The 25,128-nt window shown below is 38.2% G+C and overlaps 1 pseudogene; it reads left to right on the plus strand.

Moving 5' to 3' along the window:
* The first annotated feature begins 3,970 nt into the window (after positions 1-3,970).
* On the plus strand, positions 3,971-23,838 carry LOC117424821 (DNA topoisomerase 1-like; annotated as a pseudogene).
* The last annotated feature ends 1,290 nt before the right edge of the window (positions 23,839-25,128 follow it).

Below are 25,128 nucleotides of genomic sequence, written 5' to 3' on the forward strand. Positions count from 1 at the left end.
TAAACTATTAACATGTCTATTTTTGAAAGAATTCTTACTTTACAGCATTTTTTCACACCTGCCTAAAACTTTTGCACAGTACTGTATATATATATACAGACGTGCTCAAATTTGTTGGTACCCTTACAGCTCATTGAAATAATGCTTCATTCCTCCTGAAAAGTGATGAAATTAAAAGCTATTTTATCATGTATACTTGCATGCCTTTGGTATGTCATAGAATAAAGCAAAGAAGCTGTGAAAAGAGATGAGATGATTGCTTATTCTACAAAGATATTCTAAAATGGCCTGGACACATTTGTTGGTACCCCTTAGAAAAGATAATAAATAATTGGATTATAGTGATATTTCAAACTAATTAGTTTCTTTAATTAGTATCACACATGTCTCCAATCTTGTAATCAGTCATTCAGCCTATTTAAATGGAGAAAAGTAGTCACTGTGTTGTTTGGTATCATTGTGTGCACCACACTGAACATGGACCAGAGAAAGCAAAGGCGAGAGTTGTCTGAGGAGATCAGAAAGAAAATAATAGACAAGCATGGTAAAGGTAAAGGCTACAAGACCATCTCCAAGCAGCTTGATGTTCCTGTGACAACAGTTGCAAATATTATTAAGAAGTTTAAGGTTCATGGAACTGTAGGCAACCTCAATGGGTGCGTCCGCAAGAGGAAAATCGACCCCAGATTGAAAAGAAGGATAGTGCGAATGGTAGAAAAAGAACCAAGGATAACTGCCAAAGAGATACAAGCTGAACTCCAAGGTGAAGGTGCGTCAGTTTCTGATCGCACCATCCGTCGCTTTTTGAGCAAAAGTGGGCTCCATGGAAGAAGACCCAGGAGGACTCCACTTTTGACAGAAAAACATAAAAAAGCCAGACTGGAATTTGCTAAAATGCATATTGACAAGCCACAATCCTCTGGGAGAATGTCCTTTGGACAGATGAGTCAAAACTGGAGCTTTTTGGCAAGTCACATCAGCTCTATGTTCACAGACGAAAAAATGAAGCTTTCAAAGAAAAGAACACCATACCTACAGTGAAACATGGAGGAGGCTTGGTTATGTTTTGGGGCTGCTTTGCTGCGCCTGGCACAGGGTGCCTTGAATCGGTGCAGGGCACAATGAAATCTCAAGACTATCAAGGCATTCTGGAGCGAAACGTACTGCCCAGTGTCAGAAAGCTCTGTCTCAGTCGCAGGTCATGGGTCCTCCAACAGGATAATGACCCAAAACACACAGCTAAAAGCACCCAAGAATGGATAAGAACATTGGACTATTCTGAAGTGGCCTTCTATGAGTCCTGATCTGAATCCTATCGAACATCTATGGAAAGAGCTGAAACTTGCAGTCTGGAGAAGGCACCCATCAAACCTGAGACAGCTGGAGCAGTTTGCTCAGGAAGAGTGGGCCAAACTACCTGTTAACAGGTGCAGAAGTCTCATTGAGAGCTACAGAAACGTTTGATTGCAGTGATTGCCTCTAAAGGTTGTGCAACAAAATATTAGGTTAGTAGTCCCATCATTTTTGTCCATGCCATTTTCATTTGTTTTATTATTTACAATATTATGTTGAATAAAAAATCAAAAGCAAAGTCTGATTTCTATTAAATGTGGAATAAACAATGGTGGATGCCAATTACTTTTGTCAGTTTCAAGTTATTTCAGAGAAAATTGTGCATTCTTCGTTTTTTGTGGAGGGGTACCAACAAATTTGAGCACGTCTGTATATATATATATATATATATATATATATATATATATATATATATATATATATATATATATATATATATATATACATAAAATCACTGTATCTTTAATGAGCCACTGTAGAAGTAACCAGCATGAGAGTTTTCCTCTCCTTTCTCAAATGCAGAAATCCGCTGCATTGAAAGAATCAATTGCTAACATACAAAGCTTGTTGCTAGGGAGCTGACATCACTGCCCTGTGACTTTTGCTAGTGCATTGCTGCCACAAGTGAACACCTCGTTGGCTAAAATAAAAACAGCTTCAGCATAAATATATACATTTGCTTTGTATATTGCAGCAAAGGCATGTGCAGTTAGACTGTAAAAATGGGGAGACAACTCCAGGACCGCGATATATCCAAATCCGCAGTATAGCGAGGGGTGGGTGTATGTACATTTTTACAGAACCTAATTTAATTGGAAATTAGTTATCCAACTATTCTGTGATGGCCATAGGCTTAATGTTGATTTTGAATTGCATTGTGTAGTAAGAAAAAAAATCACAGCTGTGGTTAAGACTGATATGTATGCATATGTGTGTGTGTGTGCGTCTTAAACTGCTGTGTGTAAGAAACGGGCTTCCCCTCTAAAGGAGACGCCGATCTGGATTACACTGCTTTCTGTTGTATTCTTGGCTGCAGTATGAATAGCCTTCTGTTAACTATATAATAGACCAGCAACTAGTCATTTGATATCAATTGACAATCGATGCACAGAGGACACTATAATATTCATTAAAACAAAAATAATGTGTAAAATCTGAATATAACTGAAAACATGCATAATACAGCAATATAATATATGCATTGAAAACCTTATCAAAAATCAAAAAGATACATGATGAACCACATGCAAATGAACAAGATTTAGTCTAGGAAAGCGCAAGGAAAGAACATGTTTCTGAGAAGCCAACTATGTGAGGTTCCAGTTAATAAACTTCCATGCACACAAATATTTTAGTGCCGGCAATGGTCCATTTCAAACACTGAGTACACCGTTTCCACCGAAGCACATTTAGCATACAGATTTGCTACGATAATCAAGGTCCTGCGCTTTAGCTTTCTAATTGCCTTATTCTGAAGCAGCTAATTTTGTATTTCTCAGCCTGCTTACCTGTGTATAAGGATTTGTCTCCTGTTCAGACAGAGTGTGTTGGGGAACATTACATCTCTAACACTCAGGGTGACCTTTACTGGGTTGGGGCCCAGATGGCATTCTCTGACAAAACTGACTATTGATCTGTTGTTTTTAATGTATTGTTTAATTTTACTGTATTTCCTGGTCCTGTCTCTGTTACAGTGTGCTTGTTTCCTGAGTTATTACTGGATAAAGGCGTTCAGCCATTTTCTTGGCATTTTAGTGAAGAGTGTGGTATTTGTGTTTTGGTAGCACATTTTAAAAGGCTAAAAATCTGCTATGATGAATAAAGGACTCTGCAGCCGGTCACCATAGCGCTATCAATGGGTGATACACAACAGCTTGCCTTTTGATCCAAGAGAACTTGTTTAAAGCATTCTTTTGCAAATATTTAAAGAAGAGTTAGATAGTCAACATAGAATATATATTTCAGTACCGAAAAATAAGCTCTCGTCACTGCTTGCCATCAGCTAATGACTCAGACCTTAAGTTACTTTAAAACCAATTTTCCAATAGACTATTATGGTATGTACAGTACAGTAATATCAAAGCTAGCTGCCAGTGTGGCTGGCATTCATTTTCAATTAGCAAAAAATAAAAGTATTTCATCAATAGAGTAGAAGGTGACTGCTGAAATCGAAATGTTCTTACCCTGGTCTGGGTAGACATACTGGGAGAGGAAGGGGGATCACATCTGAATACTTTTCTTAAACAGTAGTAGGTAAAGTGAATGCTAATTGCTTATCTCAGTGCTGATGGGCAGATATGCATTATCTCAGTGGAAGCCCTTACTTATTTACTGTGTGTGTGTTTGTAAAGTGTCATCCATGTAATATACCATATAAAAATGACTAAGGTATTCAAGATTAACAGTATTTTAGATCACCTTCTTGTGACTCGTTGAGGGTGTAGGGCACAATATAGATTTCAAAACAGCCCCATAAAAATGTAGCAAACGACAATGATATTGTGGTACAAGTATTATCGGGAACTTTTTAAATAACAAAATTATTCGTTGACTATTCCTGAAATCAATGGCAGACTAACACTTACGGGTTTTGTAAACTTATATTGCAAACTAGAACATGTTTGATTTCTACAAGGGGAACATTGGAAGAAATCTAAGTGTAGCCAGGCAACCAGAGGAAAATGCATCACTTCCTGTCTGGCCCTATAAAACTGCGGTGATCGCTCCCATTCGCATCAGACAGCGCAGAGATGTGAAGCACAGCAGTAATGTACAGAGATCACTGCATAACTCTTGTGTTATTTATGTTTTTGTTGTTAAATAACAGGAGGAGCAAAATAAAAGCTGGCTCATTGAGAAATAGAAAGAAACCTGGTCTGGGCTCATTATTAGACTATAATACAAATCACACAATGCAAAATACATGATGTAAATGCTGTATATACATAACTTATAGAATTATTACTACTCATATTACCTGATTTTTATTGAATTAATTCACTGGAGCGCTACAGTTGTGTCAATAGAGGGCACAGCGAGTCTGCCCATTGTTAAAAAGTACTGATTATATTATATATTTTTTTACTGTAGGCCTGAGAAACAGTAAGTTTTCGGGTTGTGAGGGAGGATCGTTGATTTTAGGTGGTCTCCAGCACATGAGTTTACAGTTACTTTAATTCCAAGAGCAGAGAAGGGGTGTTACATAAGCAAGGAAGACAAGCAGATAATGAGTTAGAAACTCACGTCTAGTGCCTTGCAAAGCAATGACATATTCAAGGCAGGTAACCCATCTGCAAGAATGATCACTTGGCAGGCTGGAAAATCGTAGCAACCATGAAGAAAAGTTAAAGCAGAGACTGGACTAGGGAAGAACCTGTCCGCCCCAGTCTGCTGGTAGCTATGACTAATATCCAAGTTGGGTGCGACTATTTACTGGCATTTAATACTGAAGCTGTGTGCCAACCAATACAACTGCTTAACTGTAATGCCCATTTCTTTCACTTATGATACAATGCCTACCCATCCCTCTATTCTTTTTTTTAAATACAGCCTCATAAGCCAGATTTCTTCCTATGCAATGCATTGTGCATTGTGTTGCCGGGGTGGGGGGGGGGGGGATGTTTTGTACAAGAAACAGAATCTAGATACATAAATATCTCATTTAAAATATGCTTAAGCATTACATGGTTCAATTGTGAAACAGAATTGCACCATCACAGTTTTCCATTTGCTTATTTGATCAATTACTCCAGACATTAAAATGCCTACGCTAATAGCTAGGCACAGTAGGTGGGTAGCTTTTACCTATGGGGAGTGTACATCTGCTGTGTATTTAAATTTGACATTAGTGCTTCACTTTATTCTAACAGTACCCGGGAAATACTTACTGGGTAATTGTGCTAATTCCAAGGATGGAGCGGTCGACTTCAAGATTGTTTTACCCAACAGAGCAACTGAAAGCGAATTTATATCATCTAGCCCTGTGGTGCATAACATGTGGAATGTAAAATTGGTTTTAACAAAAGAACATTTAAATATATAAAACATAGAGTAGGAGCCCATTTTATAGGATTTAAGAACTGCATACGGTGTAACTGGTGGTGATTTATAAGCTAATGGCTAAATTAAAGTGTGATTGTTACAAATGAATAGGCTGGTACGGTTGTGGCCTCTTAATTGCTTGAACGGCAGCTCCTTGAATGGCAGATTAAAAACTAAGAGTGAAATGACCACTAGTTTTAAAAGCAGGGAAAAGGTTATAAGTCGACTCTTATTTTCAATATAAGTTTTTAGGGACACACAGAATTAAGATGAGGTTTTATTTCTTTTACCAGGAAAAATTAAAATTCTCATTTTGATTCCCCTGTGGAGCAAGTGGTTTGGAATACACATACATCTTGCATGCAGTTTCACATTTAAACATTATTGGCAGTAGACAAACGAAGTGTTCAAGCATTCAAAGTAGGATTCAAACACTGATTTTCAAGCTAAGCACCTGTCTGCTGGCATTGAAAACCAACAGAACTGATTTTCAGATTGCTTCGAATGCCCAATGGCAGATGGAAACAATTCATAATAATTCTATAACTGTGTCTCAATCTTCAGAGGGTCTAAATTGTGTGTAGTTAATCGATGTATATTTTGTTTTGCTATTGTTGGATCAGTGTAACAGTATAATACATAACTGTTAAGTACTCAATAGTGCTGAATTTAGAAATACTAAAAAACACAATTCAATGACACGTTTCGACTAAAGACTAAGTGCCTTTTGAATTTAAGTTTCTTTTAGTATTTCTAAAAGGGTAACAGCATTACAAGAAAATGAAGGTATTTAAATAGTATGTATGTTATTGAAAGTCGAAGATCTCTTTATTGGTCACTGTAGCAGGGCGGTAGAGAGCCCTGTACATAGATTCATTTGTTTATTTATTTTCAGAACGGGGGTTCCCCCTCCGCCCCTGTGTTATTTTGTGTTTGTTTTTGTATTTATTATTTATGATGGCGAGGCGCTGTGCATTCTGTTATTATTTCTGTGTTTAGTTATGTGTTTTAAATAACGGCGAGCGCCGTGGGTTTTGTTATTGTTTTGTTTTATGTAAACTTATTCTGGCAGAGGCGAGATTGGTGCTCGTCCTCTGCCAGGAATAATTAGAAAACCCGTGCAGAATGTGACTGGGGGATTATTAAATAATAGTTAGTTAATCCCTCGGTCACTAATATAAAAGCCTGCAGCTCTCGGCACTCGGGGTGGGTGTTAGAGAGGAGAGAGAGAGCGAGCGGAGCGAGAGGAGACATAGGAACAGTGAAGGCAATCTGCCCAGTCTGACCTGTGTTGTGTTATACTTTGTGTTCGAGATTTGTTTTGTTTAACCCTTTTATTTTGCTCTGCAAGCACACAGTGTGTTTTTGTTTAAATATTTATTTTATTTTTGTTGTATTATTTAAATAAAAAATGGCGCAAGCGCCTTTAACTGCAGTACTCCCTGGTGTCAGTATTCTTCCCTTCCTGCTTCTGCCTGACGTCACCGCCCAGCCACCCTGTCACAGTCACTGACATAATTAAGGCAACCTTGCGCTGATGTGTACTGTAGTTCTACAGGAATGAAAAACCTTTTTTTTTTTGTAATACACAAGTGCACCCAGATAATTTCTATAAGGTACTATATATTTATTTTCCTACTAGAAAATCAAAGAGGCGAATCAAAAGATAGTGGCGATGTTTGGATTTGCTTAATCGACCAGAATCAGGAGAGGATTTGGAATTTCAAGATTGAAATATCCTCCGGGGCTCTTCCGAGGGAGAGGAGACCATCCCAAACATGGCAAGCTGAAGAAGATGACTTCATCATCACCTGCAACAGGTAAGTAACTCTCAACAATTACAATGTAATATATTATACAACCTGATACCCAAGGCCAAGGTTCAGTGAAATGAGGGGAGAGGGATTGTATTGAAGTGTAACTTAAAATCTGAATAATAACCACAGTAATTATGGTAGGTATTGTACTATGTTTGTTTTGTTTTATTACATTTTGTTTTCAGAGATTCTAAGATACCCAAGCCCCCATTTGGACACAAGTGGAAAGAAGTTTGCTTCTTTCCGCAATACAGTGACACCTGGCTGGCCAGCTGGACAGAAAACGTACAGGGCTCCTGCAAATACATCATGCGCAACGCTAACTCCAAGCTCAAGGTTGAAGTCTGTAGCTCAGCTGTAATATAAAAGCCTGTTCTGATTTTTTTTTATCCCTAAATACAATAAGTATAATTCAAATGGATAAGCTGGAAAGCTGGTGAAAGAGTTGCACTGATTTTGGCAGCATGAAACGTCAATCTGCAGTTAACACAGTGCACAAGGCTAGTTAGGAGCCATTATTATTATTATTATTATTTATTTCTTAGCAGACGCCCTTATCCAGGCCGACTTACAATCGTAAGCAAAGCCATAGTTTAAAGACTGCTCTTTGTCTTCTGCTTTATAACAAGAATGCAAGTGCTAGTGGAATAGCATTATGTAGCTAATATCATCTATGACTATACCGAATCTTTAGCGGTTCCACATTGCTGTGCTACTGACACTCATTTTTATTCCTCTACTGCTTAGAGACAATGCTTTCGGAGTGGGTATAGTGTGGACATTTCCACAAGGATTATGTTTTTTTTTTTATTATTAGGATTAGTATGCTAATCATAAATCCACACTGTAAGGAATCCTGCATATATGCTTTGACGTGGTGTAACAGGGCGAGCAGCCCTGTATATTGTTTGTTTATTTTTAGAACGAGGGTTCCCCCTCCGCTCCTGTGTTATTTTGTGTTTGTTTATTTTGATTATTATATTTGTCGGCGAGCGCCGTATGTTTTATTGTTTGTATTTTGACGGCGTAGCCGATTTTGTTTTGTTTAGCGTGGATGCACAACATAATTAAAACTCGTGCAGAAGGTGGCCATCTCCCGAATTAATTAGGTGATTTAATTTGTTGCTAATTGGGAGATGGTCACCTGTTATAAAAAGCCTGCAGCTCTCTAGCTCGGGGTGGGAGTTCAGAGGTGTTGTAGGAGCGGAGAGAGCGAGAGCGAGAGCGAGAGCGAGAGCGAGAGTGTGAAAACGAAACTAAATTATAACATACAGGAACAGTGACAGCGACTGCCCAGCCTGACCTGTATGGTTTATTTATTATTTATTGTTCATTTTGTGTTCGAGATTTGTTTTTGTTTACTCTTTTATTTTGCTCGGTGAGCACAGTGTTTTGTGTTTGAATATTTTATTTATTTTTGTTTGTTAATAAAAACTGCGGCGCAAGCCTTTTTGAACTGCAGTACTGCCTTGGTGTCAGTTTTTGTTCCTGCTTCTGCCTGACGTCAGACCACTCGTCACCCCTGTCACACGTGGGTTGACCTTTGGAGGAGCATGGGCAATTAATTGTTCAAAACTATGCAGGTTTTTGAACATCTGACTGTGGTTGATGGTACTCATTTCATTCGTCTGTCCTTCAGATTTTCATAAAGCTCACATTCTGTGTAAATGGTGTTGTGTGTTTAATTAGTAATGATAAAGGCAAACCTCAAACACATGGCTTTTTGTGTGAAGGAACCAAAAATATAAGATAAACCTTAAATAACTTGTAACATTTTCTTGTTTATAACTTGTATAAATATTGACTGGAGCTGAGGTTTATAGTGGAAGGCTTTATTGCTCACTCTGTCACTTTTTCAACACCGGGAGGGGGGACGATGACAGGTTTTACACTGTAAGGTGAAAACTGCTGTCAATACATGTTTAATTAAACCTGTTATTTTAGAGGGCAACAGTGTTTTTAACTATTGACTCCTAAGTGAGGCCAGAAGTTTTAAATGTTAGCTTGCATGGTTCAGGGGATTTGGAGCTGGGGGAGCTTCTACTCTTCTAATTTTCTAATTTCCTGTTAATTCGTATCTATTTTCTATTTAAACCCTGATCACCTGCACCTTTTCTGTCTAGTGTTTCGTTTTCCTCCTCCTCCCCTCCTCCACCTTCATACATGCCTTGGCGTCGGTCATCTCTGGGGGGGCAAATGAGTCTCACTTCCCCGACCTCAGGGCTAGGCATTCGCCTCCCTTACCTTCAGGGGGGTTCTCACCATGTGAGTCAGAGCGGACCCCCGGCCAAACTCTGTCCTGTCACAGCTCCTGCGACTTATCTTGCCTCACTCAAGGCTCTGTTCTATTCTGCCTCTCTTTCAGGACGTGGCCACTCGTGCTGAGTCCTATACTAACCTCTATGCTTTGTCCTTATTTCAGGTCCCAGGCAGCGTGACGTCTCGGCCAATCGGGTTTTACGAGCGCCCCTTACAGAAGTCTCAGATACTGGGTACCTCTTTCTCTCATCTCTTCTCGTGTCCTGGCCTCCGGGACCGACTTCCTCTCGAGGGGCGGCTCTCTGAGTCATAACCCTCGTATGTGTTTTCGGTATGCTGGGCCCTCTGCCCCTGGAATGTGTCGGCATCGCCGCCCTCAGTCAGCGACCTCTTTTCTATCCTGTCTTCAGTATGCTGGGTCCTTTGCCCCTGGGATGTATCGGCATCGCCGCCCTCAGTCAGCGACCTCTTTTCTATCCTGTCTTCAGTATGCTGGGTCCTTTGCCCCTGGAATGTGTCGGCATCGCCGCCCTCAGTCAGCGACCATCCTACTAACTGCTCCTTGCTTCTTCTGCCTTATCCTTCACCCCAGCTCACGCCCCGTGAATAACATTGTAAATACGACCTTCACATTGAGAAATCTAAGACACCAGAACAATATCCACCACAATAACTTAACCCAGCCATTTAAATATCCTATAACTGTGGGTCCTCAAAATGCAAACTATTGTGTAAGAAAGACTCCACTATAAACATTTCCCTATGTGGAATTATTTTACTGTCCCTGTGTCTTTCTATGAAATTTGCAATCATTCAAGTGCAATTAGGCAAATGTATTTTCTTAAACCTTTTGGTAAGGTGCTTTGACTGAGTTCAGGAACTTCCCTTCTGTTCTAGTTGCCTGCCAAAGACAAATGTAATATAAGCTAGATCAGCCAAAGTGTTTTTAAGTTAGTAAGCGCCTGCACCAGCTAGTGCACCGGTGTATTACCAGCAAAGCAAAATGATTCTGCACCTAATGGGTGGTACAACTAAGATATCCAGTTCCACAAGCACACTGCTAGTTCCATGCAGGGTATATAGTTTCATATAATATCTGACAGGCTGATTGCACTCCCTGGAGGAGCTGGCTGGGTGTCATGCTATGTATTTATATGCTGCACGTCATCTCTCCTGAGAAGTGAGTTATTAACAGTTAATTATATCAACTGATGCACCTGTCACTTTCAATTCTCCCAGTGTGTAGTAGAAGCGTTACACAACTCGGAACGGCAGGGCTGCATATTCTGCTTGCCTCCCTCGAGTTCAAATTCATTACCTAAAAGATTCACAGGGGGTTTAGTCCTCTCTTAAAATGCTACGCTAAGTACAGGGAAAACTGTAGATAACCACAAAATGAGTGGTTGTAAAAACATACTGTACTGTTTCTCACAGAATTTATAACTATAATTATAACACACAAACCAATGACTGAAATAAATCATGTGTTTTTATGTGTGTGTGTGTGTGATATTTAACATGGGCCATCTGTCAAACATTCCCCTGGGTCTGAATGAATGTGGTGTTTTTCCTTATTTACCTTGTATGTAGAGTGTTACTGTGTTGACACACACACACGTCCCCTTCATGGTTATGTTAATAAGGCCCATTGCAACAAGAGGCACAGAGGCCTGTGTTGGCCAATGCCTGCTGCTTTCTCTCCCTGACAGGGAGAAAAGGGCTGGGAGAAATACAAAGTAGAATATTCAAATAGATATTCTGCCCTCACCCCCTAAATACCAATGTGTACTTTAGGTTTTTAATTATTTTTATTCATTTGGTACCAGTCTTGGCAAACACCTATTGGAGAAATAAATTTATGTGAGTAAAAATCATTTTTCATTTTTCTAAATTAATTAAATGGACAATTGGTGTACCACTGCCCTTGTGGGTTGGAAAATCTTTTGCATGTATTTGAAGATGATGGTGAGCAGCTTTTTGTGTAAAAGACATGTAATAAGGATCTCAATTGGGTCCAATGGGCAATAACTGCTTCAACCCCAGTGATTTTGCATTCCTAGAAAATGGAGGCCATTTTTGTACTATTTGTAAATAAGGCGGCATTCTTTTTCATAACTTTTGAAGAGGTGATTATCCAGTGTCAACTAATTTACCTTCAAGCCTGATCCTCATAATGGTGGAGCATGGACGATGGTGGTTTAGTATTTTAACTAATGGATCCGAGGCAAGAGGAGAGTCAGTGCCTGGCCAGGGATCAAGGAGTGGTCTGTGTCCAGTTCCAACATGCTGTCTGGTTCTTCTAGCAGGCTTTGAGAGCGGGTACAGAGAAGGAAGAGGGGGAGATGGCAGACACTGTGGGTCGCTGATCCCTGCAGGTGGAGCACAAAAAACTTTACCCTGAACTTGACGGACAGCAGCACGTGGTTGAGTTCAACATCCTGGGTAAAGATTCCATCCGCTACTACAAGGTGCCTGTGAAGAAATCGGTAAGACTGCCACTGTCTTTCTAACTAAACAGAGATTGTCTTAACAAAGATACAGTAGGTTATTCTTCCAAAACTTCACTCCATCGCAAATTCTGAGGGAAGAATGTTTCGACTAATGCCTTAATCTGTGTTAGGTTTTACCTTCTTGAGTCTCTTGCAAAAATACTGTAACTAGTGGAATTGAAATCATTAATCTGTATAAAACATGTAGCAGTAGATAAGGAGGCTTTACAAATTAAAATGACCATAGTCGGTGCCATGGCATGTGGAGAACTGTGGGCCAGTCCATTCACATTGGCCAGCATGACCCCTCTCTCAATGCTTGCTGTATAAAGTGTAATATATTGGTTTATGTATTACAATATATTTTAGATAAATGTCAAAACAAGACTTTGTCTAGGACACTGGTCTGTCAAGGAGAATTCAGCTATATCCATGCACTTTTATTTGCTTTTTTAATAGATAATAATCAAATATTTTCCACTCTACTGAACTTATTATTTTAGGTCTTCAAAAATCTGAATCTATTCATGGAAAACAAGCAAGGTGATGACGACCTGTTTGACAGACTGAATGTAAGTGTATTTCACCGAAGCTACCTTCAATATGTGAACCTAATGCACTGTATATTCTAGTTCAAATGACTATTGTATTGAACATTTCTTTGTATGGTCATTCATACATACAAATCCATATCTATATATGGTAATGACTCTCAGGATGTATGACAGATTAACTTATTTTAAAGGTGTGGAGCACAACATTAGAATTATAGCAGCTACCAACACATTTAATATTAAGAGAATAAGACTAAATAACTGAAATTGTGGAAAGAGTAATGGGCAGCAAAAATAAGTAAACAAAACACCAGGTTTCCAATCCTTACAGCAAGTGACTTTGTGCCAATTTAATAAAGGGATTGGGATAAGGAATTTGTGTGCTTGTCTATTCAACACACAAAAACATAATTGTGAATGGCAATTGCATGGTTTCATTGAGACCCATCTTATAATGACCCCTATTAATTGGCGGTGTTGGATAGAAAGATTTTATGTAATTGTTTCACTGATTTCATATTCCCAATAATATATCAGATGTACATAAGTTAATGCCCTATTTAAATAAATTTAAAAAAAACACATGTTGGACTCCAACTGTCTTGTACATGCCATTCTAAACCTGTAATTACTTCATTAAAGCAGGAAAAACAAGCAAATGACCTTTTTGATTGAAGCAACTGCACGTTGGCTACATAGTTTTGACATTTCATGTTTTATTATGAATATAATTAGGGTTTCCATTTCAACTGCTAGCTGAAAAATACAGCAAACTCACTGCTTCTTTTTACTGCTCTAAACAATAGGAAACTCTAGGTTTGTCTTGTGAATACATTTTGTAACCTGCAGTGCTTTTAAATCTCAACATTTGTTTAAAAAGATCAGTAGTACAATGCACTGCAAATGTTGATTGCACTGCGCCCTTAGCAAAAAGGCCAGATTCAGATATCTTGTGAGGTCAAAATGTCACTGCCTGGTTCCAGCACAGCCCCGCAAACATATTGCATGTAATTAAGTTGCTGTACAGAAGTGAACTGTTCTGCTCTGTAAACTCACAAGAACACTGCAAAGAGAGTTTACAGCTTTCTGAGGTTTTTATATCATTATTATTATCATTAGTATATTATTATCAATGCAAGACCCAGTACTACAGCATATTTGTTATATCACCACCTATTTTGAGAGGAGAGAACGAGAGAGAGTCTGCTACAGTTCGAAGTAATATGTTGTAAAGCATACAGTAATTTGTATTTATAATAATGTTTCCCAATTGGTCCTCAGTGATTTTCAGGTAGAGATTTATAATGCCCTTCATTTTTCTCCATAGGAGTTCATACTGTTTTGTTATTTATTTATTTATTTATTTATTTATTTATTTATTTTTTATTGACAATTCCAGTATTGTTTGCCGGTTGATATCTATCTATCCATTTAATTTAGTCTCAAGTGTTTCTTAAAGGTCAGTGAAATCCACCCAGGACCTTCAAAGGCAGGGAATGGGCAGAATGAATCGGTTTGGACCCAGCTTGATTATGCAGCCTCTTGTTCTCATGCTTTGAGCCAGGCCCCCAGTGGAATACAGCTGGCCTGTTCCGCCACTCATTCTGTAGGTACCTGACTGTGAAACTGGAACAGCAGATTTCTAATCTCCCGCAGGCTTTTCTCACTCTGAATGTCTACAGCGTCCTTCTTCCCATATGTTACACAATTGGGAACAGGCAGCTCCACTGTTATAGCAAGAGCAATTACCAGTGCAGTAAAATGGATCATATGCAAAGTGTCATATATGAAGCAATGATGTTATAGTACAGTGGCAACCACAGCAGTTATTTTCTGATCTACAATAGCTCTGATACTGTTCATCATTCCAATAGAACCCCTTTTTTTGCCCAATCATTACTGGTCTGGTAGCCCAGCTCTTTTCCAGCAGTTGATTGTGTTCAGGAGATTACCCTGGGTGCTATGAGAGCAGTCACTGTGTTTTCTGCCTGTTGTGATGGCGAGCACAAGTGTGGCTGTGGGTTAATGAATAGAATGTAAAGAATAGGGATTTTAGATTTGTTTAATTTCCTAAGCATTTAAACTGCAGGGTATAAACTAATTTTAATGTTTTGTAAACAATCGGACAAGCCCTCCAATGGAGTGCTGTTACTTTAAGACGCACTGCAACAGTAATGTGGATGGGAAGACATGTGTACAACATTTATGTGCATAGGAAAAAAGGCTTTGATTAAACAAGCCTACACTGCATACATTCTACTGTGTAGATACTACAGCTGACCTCCATTTCTCATGCATATCTTCACCAGTTTAGAAAACATTTGAAATGTTTAATACTTGGAAAACAAAAAGCTCAACCATTAAAACCCCCAGTATATGATCTTGAGGATAAATCTACTGTAGCCCCAGACATGGAGTAAAGTAATATCAAATGTGATTTAACCTTTTTAACCTCCAGAGCTAAACCAGATCTTTCTGCTGTAAGATTCACGATTTTGGCATACAGTACAGTGGTTGTATACGTTTTGTCTGTAATACAGTAATAAGTCATGGATGGGACATAACAAATATGTAAATGCTAAACTTCGTAGCGTTTTTGATCATATAAAAAAAAAAATCCTAACATTGTGAATTAAATACTGAAATGTGTTTTCATCAAACCAGTGATGGGAGAAATTCACTAATACAACAGTGCCATCTAGGGATTGTCAGTGGCATAAGTGCAATTTAAATGCCTGAAGGTTTGTCTATGTTCTCAATTTGCTCACACACGCATCCTGACCAGGGCCGGATTAAGAGTAAAGGGGGGGCCAGGGCTGTTATCATTTTGAAGGCCCCTCTTTGCATATTCAGTTCCTTCCCCTTACTGTTTTACTACCACCACACTCGATTAACATTAATGTCAAATTATTCAGTCTTAGCTGATCCATATTTGACCTGATTCGATGTTTGAATTAGTGCCAGTTTTGAAAATGAGCGTTCGCCTAGTGTTAGTTACTGGCAGTGTCAAATAAGAAATGGGAAATGCAAAATGCAGACTCTTTTGTCGTAATAGCAAGTTATCTGGAAATGTGTTGTCCTTATCTCTTATGAATATGTATGTGTAAAATAGGTTTGTAATAAATATATATGCAGTCAGAAATGTTTAGCAAATAATAGAAGGATAGTACACAGCGCTTTCTTATGTCATGTTGTTTTTTTATTATTATTTGTGTCACCACAATCAGCAGAGATGCACACACAGGAACAACGTTTTTTTTTTTTAATTTAGTTTTTTTTTGTTTGTTTTTTGGGGGACCAAATGAGGCATAGTGTGTTTTAAGACAACCTAAAAACTTAATGGAAACCCGGTTTAAGAAAGCTGTACAATATCAGTAAGTCAAATTGCAACTCAGGCACAAACATAGCCTCTGGTATTTTAATATGAATTAGTGTATTTGCAGTTGGAACGATCATTTCTCAGTCTAAAAGAGAACTACATGAAAACACACACAACCCGAAACTACTACCAAAACACTGAGACTGAGAAAAAGGTGAGACTTGGTTGTATTTTTCCATGGAGATTGCCCCACTGTAATCCATATACTGTAAACCTAGGTCATTTCCTCCTTTTGATTTCACTCCAATGTATTTTCCGAAGTACTGGTACCTCCACATATATATATTTTTTTGGTATTTTATTAAAATAGCATCTCAGTGTTGGTGTTTTTTTAACATACCTTCCTCGCGATGACACTGTACTTGTGTTTCTGCTTTTCAGCGTCGCTCATACTTCCTAGGTGCTGGGCTGTCAAGCAGTGCCTACAAATGTACCACGAAATGTTCCTGTCAGGACAACTGAGGAAGTCAGCACCTCCGGACACTTTTTTTTTTTTTAAAGTAACAAAAACACTTATTCACTGCCAAACATGAACTACTATAGATGTGTAATGGCTGCAGTATAGGATACTGACCTTAGGTTTAGGGTTTCGGTGTTGGGAGAGGATTATTCATTGTTTTATTAACAATAATATGATAACCAATCAGATTGCAGTGTCCTGACAGGAACATTTGGTGGTACCTTTGTAAGGACAGTGCTTTGTCAGACATTTACAGGTTCTGATCACCTGATAAAAGCAGCACATAACTTGATCACAGGTCAAGTCATATGATCAGGTAGTCCCTGCTCCTCCAACGCAATACGGCTTGGTAAAACAGACCTGTTCCAATCCATACAGTCACATGCTACTTATTCATTTTTTAGATATTGTATTATAAATTATATGTATTTTTTGAGGCCCCTCAAAATATGAGGCCCTGGGCTGCAGCCCCTAAAGCCCCTGCGTTAATGTGGCCCTGGGTGAAGTATTAAGAATTGCATCCATTGGACTTATTTTGTTTGCCTTTTATTCTGTAGCTAATAAGTCAATTTTTTCAAAGTACAGTATTTCGACCTTGATGTGTCAAATATAGTGATAAGGGTCCTGATTTGGATCCAACCAGGCTTGCATTAGAATTAGGGTTTCTGGTTTTTATGAATTTCATTTTTCGGTGCTTATTGTTAGTTATTTGAGTTTTATGTAAATCGTTTTTTTCAGGGCTTTTGCATTTTATACACTGTATGAAATTATTGTTTTCGGTTACTTTCCAAAATGGTTGGGCTTTTTATTTCTGTCATAATATGTATAGTAACTCGACAGTACTTGCACACTTAAGTTGTACCTGCCTTCATTTGCTGTCTTCCACAACGAAATCCTTATGGTCACGGGCACATTCTTCTGGGGGTTTTGTGTGTAGACATTTTCTTTACATTTCGCCACAATTTGCAATTGTGTTTTAAATCCTACATATTTGAACTGTAAAACAGCTTTAAATCCCTCAAACAAGCCTCCATTGCTAACTGTAATCTCATTTTAAATCTCACAAGTGGAGTCTCCAATAGAAATGTAGGAATTTGCTGTCACTCGGTATTTGGGGTGGGTTTGAAGTATTCAGAACCAATCAATGATGGATACAAGTCAGGAAGGAGGGACATTGCCCAGCTGCACTGCGAAATTTACAGGTGGTGATGCCCTATCTGCACTATTGAATTCTGCTACCTCGTGGTCCTCAGTTGAACCAATTACGCATTTCTACTCACTGAATGGACATATTTAATCAGATTTTATTTGTCTTCTCCCACCACAGACATTGCTTTTGAATAAGTCAGTTAACCCATGCTGTAGTTACAGCACATACCCACATGAAGCAGTCTTTGTGGAGACCTCCAAGTGCAATTATAGTCTTTCTGGGTTTCTGCTAAGGTGTAGCATGTTAATCAGTGCAGAGGACATCAATGTTGCAGTGAGAACAATGAAATTCTTCATCAGTTCCCTACTTAAATGTATTCACATGTTGCTATTTGCAATTGCAACTAAATATTATTACCCACAAGAAATCATGTGCTGCAGACTTTGAGCGCAATAGTCCTCACAACAATATATAAAGCACTGGTATAGCTTGGCTTGCATGTATCTAACAGAATTTAGCTTATGAAACTTGGTAAGGAGGTTCTTTTAGTTATTGAGAATATAGTTTTTGTTGAATCTGGGGACTCCCGTCTGCCTCTGTGTGTGTGTGGGGGGGGGGGGGGGGGGGGGTGTGCGTGCGTGTGTATCTACAGCTATCTCTTTTTTATTTTTTTGACCTGCTGTAGATGTGTGATTTCATGCCACCATAGGTCTAATTTGGTATTTACAGTCATCCCATTAATGACTTACTTGTATTCAACGATTCAGTTAACACTTGTTGCCAAGAAACAGCATAGCAGTACATCTTACAGGTATTGTTATAACTTAATGGACATGATACTGGCTCTTTAGAAACACAAATGTTGCTATTTTAGAGGATTCTTTAAAAAAACAATCAATCAATAAATAAATAAATAAATAAATCCCCAAAAAGTAAGCTTTATTCAACAGAGCTAACAGGGTGGTTGCAGTTCTATGTAACCACCAGCATGCGCCGCCAAAGACCTTTGAGCAGTCCATGGCAAACCTGTAATCGAAGATGAATCAAGACTGGGTGCAGTGGAGATTATATTATTATGTCTTAATACTGTACCATAGTTTTAAAACTGAGTAACAGTTGCTAAGACTGAGGGTGGCATGTTTGAGGCAGCAAGAACACTTATTGAGGCTTTCTTTTAAGTCAGTATCCTGAAAGGTTGGAGACTTCCACATTTTGTTATGGCAATACCTTGTGTGTCAACATTCACTTTTTTTTTTTTTCTTTGCACTTCTGCTTTTATTAAACCCACTACATATCACAGTCAAGCTATACAAAGAAAAAAAAGCCATGCGATATCGTTCAAAAAGAAACTGCAAACATGCCTAGAGCAAATTGATGACTGTGTGAGCCACAGCAAATATAATCTTGTAATCAACAGAATGCTGACTAACCTGGCCCTCTTTGCGTCATTTTTTGACAAGAACATTAACATTCAGATTCCTAGTTTATTTTATGTCTGGCTTTTCAAACTGAAAGATAACGAAGCCTTCACTCCCAGCAGTAACAGGAACACACAAACAGATATTTAGCTGCAAGGTATCTGAATTGGGATTAATAAACCCCTTACTGAGAGCATATTAATGGCTTCTTCTATTGAGGGGAGAGGTGTTACTATGAGATAATCACACCAGTGTTTTGAGGCAGTGCACACACAGTGTACTACCAGTAATCCCTACTGAAATACATCCTTCAGATAAAACAATGCATAAATACAAACTGACAAACTCATGTTTCTACAGAGTATTGTCCTTCATTCGTCATATATAATGCTTCATTCTTGAGGCCACAAGATCAGAGAATAATGGGTGACTCGGTTACAGTTAAGGTCCATTCGACGGCTGTGGCAATATACTAGTTGCTGCTATATCCAGGGCACCAGTTAAAACGTACATTGGAAAGAAGCTCCCACTGCTAGTAATGTTTTAGTTTATTCTAATTGTAAGGTGTTGTGAATCAGTATGACCATGCAAACTATGGGACTATTTTTAATAGGTTGTAAAGAAATGTGTATACTATACAAGGTTATAATGTTAATTTGGTACTTGAGAAAGCTCTGTACACAATCTCAATAAATCCACTGAATTCCAGCGCTTGGATTTTTAAAATAAATCCCTCGTCATTTAAGCGCTTTACTCCTTCATGTAAATACTAGTCTATTTTTACAGCCAGCGGTGGTTTCTTGTTCGCAATCCAAATGCAATGAATCTGTTCTTGAACAGCTTTTCATAATCATAATCTAATTGGATCATCAATTTCTAACCACAAGTATGGAGAGCAACAGTGTGTGAGACAGAGAGAGAGACACGCACGCGTTCTTTATTAATTAATTCACGGTTTATATTTTTAACCATAGGAAAATTGTGAATTGTCAGTGATCTAATAAATAAGGTTTGTGTACAATAACACAGTTAGTAATCGTTGTTTCAATTGATCTATATTTAAATGGGGTGGTAATATGTAGGCAATTTGGGGGGTAATGAGCAGTTGTGTATTAAGCCAAGTGAAACATTTTCAGTAGTTTGAACATCTGTGGCCTGCATACTATTTCTGGTGATAATTAAGGAAACCGTCTTCCTGCATTAAAATAAACAAGTAAACGGTACATTAACTGTCCTTTTCTACACTGAAATATCTAGGACTTAATTGAAATACAAACTTAAAAGTAGGTGTCATGTTTAAACAATATCATCTTTTTAATAGTTTTCTTAGTGCTTCCCTCAACCTGGGTGAATTTTATTGACCCCTTATTAAAGGAAACTGATTTTTAGAGAGATTTTACATTTGCTACAGATACAGAAGCAGAGATTAGAGTTGCACCCCTTACTGGTCATTTCTAAAACTACCTCACTTCAGAAACCCAGCTATTAGAAGTGGATGAAAAATGATAGTGCTTGAATAGTTCGTAAACATGGTAAATAGTGATCTAAGCTGAAACAATAGAGCATAGTATAACTATCAGGTAAAAAATGAAATATTCCAAAAATGTAGATATTGAGAAGTATCTCTTCAACATCACTGAACTGCAAAATGTTTGTTTAAACTAAACATGTTTTGTGTAACACAGGTTGAGAACCGCTTGTCCTGGCTAAGAAGGAACTGAAGCTGGTCAAGAAAGAAGCTAAGAAGAGTAGGGATGAGAAACTCCAAACGTATCTGAGGGGAATGAGGCAGGGTTGAGAAAGACCTGGAGAGCCAAATGTGACTAGGACCACGCTACTTGCATCAAGTGTAGGAGACCTTAATGTTCGGCTGCTGCAATAAAAGACAAGGTCAATATTCTACAAGTAATGACCCTGCAGAGGATATTAATGCTATTATAAACCAAATTTGTACTTGATCTAATTCTAAAGTCTCATAATCTTTACAGGGTATATAGGCAATCATGATGACTGCTCTATGAGGTTATAATTAGAAATCAACATACCCCATGCCTTCTGTAACTGAGTGAAGATAATATGTTGGGAATGAAGAGTTCTAGAAAAGAAGAAATTGTTCCAGAGATGTGAGGCGCAGCTAATGAAACTAGAGGTGCAGGCGACGGACAGAGATGAGAACAAGCAGATCGCCCTGGGCACCTCCAAGCTGAATTACCTCGACCCCAGGATCAGTGTAGCCTGGTAAGCCATGATTGCAATCGGTTAGCAGTTTTTTAAATGCATCTACAGGGGTGTCCATTACCAGCACATACAAAACCGAACTAATGAAACATGTGTCATGCACGAATGTAACAAATATAATTGCCTATCCAACTATTTTATAAACTAATTTATTAATGTATTTTTCTATTTTTACACATGCATACTATAATTACTATAAAAAAAAAAAAAAAACTCTATTCTAGAAATCAACAATTACACTGAGAAAATTAGTTAGTAGTTTGGCAGCTGCATTTATAACACTACAGAAATGTTCCACTTAGGGGTGTCAGTCGTACCTGTATGTATGGGCTGTTCATTGTTAATTTTTGATAGTTGCTTAGGGCTATGCTGAAAATTCAGATTCAGCAATATTTGAAATCTCAAAATTGCCCAACAAGTACTTCCAAGTAACTAAATCTGTTTTAAAACCAGTATTTTCTTGTAAGCTTTGTTTTCCTTAGGTGTAACAACATGGGGATGCCTTTGGATAAAATTTACAACAAATCACAGAGAGACAAGTCTGCAAGGGCGATCGATATGACTTTGAGTTGGACTTTGAGTTCTGATCTTTCCTGAAGTACCTCCATCAGTATAGCTGTGTACAAGCGCTCAATAAGAATATTAGAAAGCTAGCTGCAATACAATGAAAATGTCACGAACAAACCTAAAACCTGTCTTCCCTTGTACAAGGCGCGATCACCTTTTTTGAGTGAAAGGTATATGAGGCAGAGATAGATGGCTCTTTGATAGAAACAGTTTAATTTATTTGAAGTCTTCCCACTGATGATGGGAATGGGAATGTAGAGCTGGAAGCCCTGCTAACAAGATTTAAGTTTTTGCAGGTATCAGGCTTTTAAAGACAGCAGAAACTGACCCAAGACTGTGAAAGCTACTGGAAGCAGGCTGATCTTTGGGATGCAAATTGAACATTTGTGAAACTGCATGTGTGTTAAAATGTTGCAATAACTGTACTGTGTTTTAAAGAATATAAAGCCAGCAGAAATACTAAACAAATTGTTAAAACACACTGTTCATACAAGAAGTTATAATATGCTCTGTATTAACCTATAGTTATGTTAGCGCATTCTACATTCCTGTTTATTCTGTTACACCAGTAAAAATATTATTAGTGGAATTGGATGGAGTCTGTGTAGAGGGTTCATTACTAGAAAATTATGCTAGCATGCTGAAAGTCTGGAGCCTCTCTCTTATCAAGAGGTAGGATCTCTCAAATAAACTTGGAGCCTCTTTGGCATTCTGATCCAGTGAAGCAAAGGAGAGCAAAAAAACAGCAAATAAGTCTATGGACAGTTGGACTTGAATTAAAATAAATACTGGTTTGTGATTTTACTGTAAAGAAAGAACAATAAGAAGTTTATTAGCAGAAAGATTATAAGAATTTGAAACTAAGAGAATATAGTGCAGAAATTAACTTAAAGTAAAAACTTCAGTCAAAGCATAATGGTACCAGTCTGTGTCAGGCATACAGAAGGATCTGCCAAAGAAATGTAATTAATTTGTTTACCATGTCTTTGCTTGAAACGAAACGGTACCAGGTGTGTGGGTAACTGGAGAAAATAACTCTTGGCAATTGAAGCTAGACTTACTGGTCAGCAGTTTAAAAATCAAAGGTTTCTATGATGATTGATCTTTTTATAAAATACCTTCTGGTACATGAAAGGGAGTATATGGTGAACTCTCTATGGCTTCATTAAATCATAGAAATTAATGAAGACCTGGTAAAACAAGTGAGGGGGAGCAACAGCATAGGACCATATTTAGATTTAGTAAGAATGCCATATGTCTGGGAGAATGTTTACAGTTAACGATGAATGACCTTGGCCAGAAAGCAGGTGATTTTTGCAAAAACAGAGGGAGGTCAAGTTTAGTTTAAAGCGTTGAATAGCTAAAATGGGACGGTTATATTTTGACTATGTTCTTGATAGACTGGATTTAAGTGAAAATAATATATATAATTGCAGGCTTAGAAGTTTGCTATGAGCCTTCTACCAGCCTCTATCCAATATGTGTTAGTTAATTGTTAAACCACATCTATATATGTAATAAAGCATAAAAAAGGGAAATATATTTTTACCCCAGGTTGGAATCATTCAACCAAAATAGGTGTTAAATATTAAACACATCTTTCTATATGTATTCTTCTATACTTGCACTGTATTCACATGCATGCTGTGTTCAGGAACTACAAAAAAGAATAACATCAGTTCAAAAGTTCACCTTACATATTTTGGAGATGGCCAATTAATCTTTTAGGAGGAGTTACCAGGTGTTTTGAAAATGTTATTCACTTGAAGGACATGAGCTGTAAAGGCATATTAACGTTTAAGATTTAATTATGACTTCTGACGTAAAAAGCGAAGCAAAATCTCTAAAAACAAAATGTGGTAAAATTAAGTGTCACTCAACTTGCTAACTACAAGCTGATGTGATCCATGCTCTGAAGATCTCTAATCGAGCTGATTGCTGTTGGGGTCTTACATTGTACTGTACAGTGATTCTTGAAATGTATTTTTGTTTACGACTGTAAGTCGCCCTGGATAAGGGCGTCTGCTAATAAATAAATAAATAAATAATATCCTACACTTCCATATATATATATTGGAAGGTAAGAACTATTTTGAATCTATATCTCCTTTATTTTGATGCATTGCTATAAGGTATATGATTTATGTTTTAGTCTAAAAGAGTGACATACAGTGGCTCTCAAAAGTATTCACCCCCCTTGGACTTTGCCACATTTTATTGTGTTACAACGTGGAATCAAAATTGATTTAATTAGGAGTTTTTGCCACTGATCAACACAAAAGTCCATAATGTCAAAGTGAAAAATAAAATCTACAAATTCTAAATTAATTACAAATATAAAACAGAATATAATTGATTGCATAAGTATTCACCCCCTTTCCTATGACACACCTAAATAAGCTCTGGTGCAACCAATTGTCTTTAGAAGTCATAATTAGTTGAATGGAGTCCACCTGTGTGCAATTAAGGTGTTTCACATGATTTCAGGTTAAATACACCTGTCTCGGGGAGGTCCCACAGTTGGTTAGTACATTTCCTAACAAAAACTACATCATGAAGACGAAGGAAAATTCAAAGCAAATCCGGAATAAGGTTCTTCAAAAGCACCAATCAGAGGTAGGATATAAGAACATTTCCAAGGCATTGAATATCCCCCAGAGCACAGTAAAGTCCATTATTAAGAAATGGGGAGAATATGGCACAACTGTGAATCTGTCTAGAACAGGCCGTCCTCAAAAACTGAGTATCCGGGCAAGAAGGGCACTAATCAGGGAGGCCACCAAGAGGCCTATGGCAACTCTAAAAGAGTTACAGTTTTCCACGGCTGAACTGGGAGACACTGTGCATATGGCAACAATAGCCCGGGTGCTTCACAAAACTGGCCTTTATGGGAGAGTGGCAAAAAGAAAGCCATTGTTGAAAAAAACTCACATCAAATCTCGGCTAGAGTTTGCCAGAAGGCATGTGGGAGACTCTGAGACCAAGTGGAAGAAGATTCTATGGTCTGATGAGACCAAAATGAGCTTTTTGGCCTCAACGCTAAGCGCTATGTTTGGCGCAAGCCTAACACCGCACATCATCCTGAGAACACCGTGAAGCATGGTGGTGGCAGCATCATGCTATGGGGATTCTTCTCTGCGTGAGGGCCTGGAAAGCTCTTGAAGATAGAGGGCAGAATGGATGCAGCAAAGTACAGAGAAATCCTGGAGGAAAACCTGCTGAAGTCTGCAAGAGACCTGGGACTTGGGAGAAGATTCATCTTCCAGCAGGACAATGACCCCAAACATACAGCCAAAGCCACACTGGAGTGGCTTAAAAACTAAAAAGTCAATGTCCTGGAGTGGCCCAGTCAAAGCCCAGACCTCAATCCAACTGAGAATATGTGGAGTTGAAAATTGCTGTT

This window comes from Acipenser ruthenus, chromosome 19, assembly GCF_902713425.1.
Source record: "Acipenser ruthenus chromosome 19, fAciRut3.2 maternal haplotype, whole genome shotgun sequence".
In the NCBI taxonomy this organism is placed as follows: domain Eukaryota; kingdom Metazoa; phylum Chordata; class Actinopteri; order Acipenseriformes; family Acipenseridae; genus Acipenser; species Acipenser ruthenus.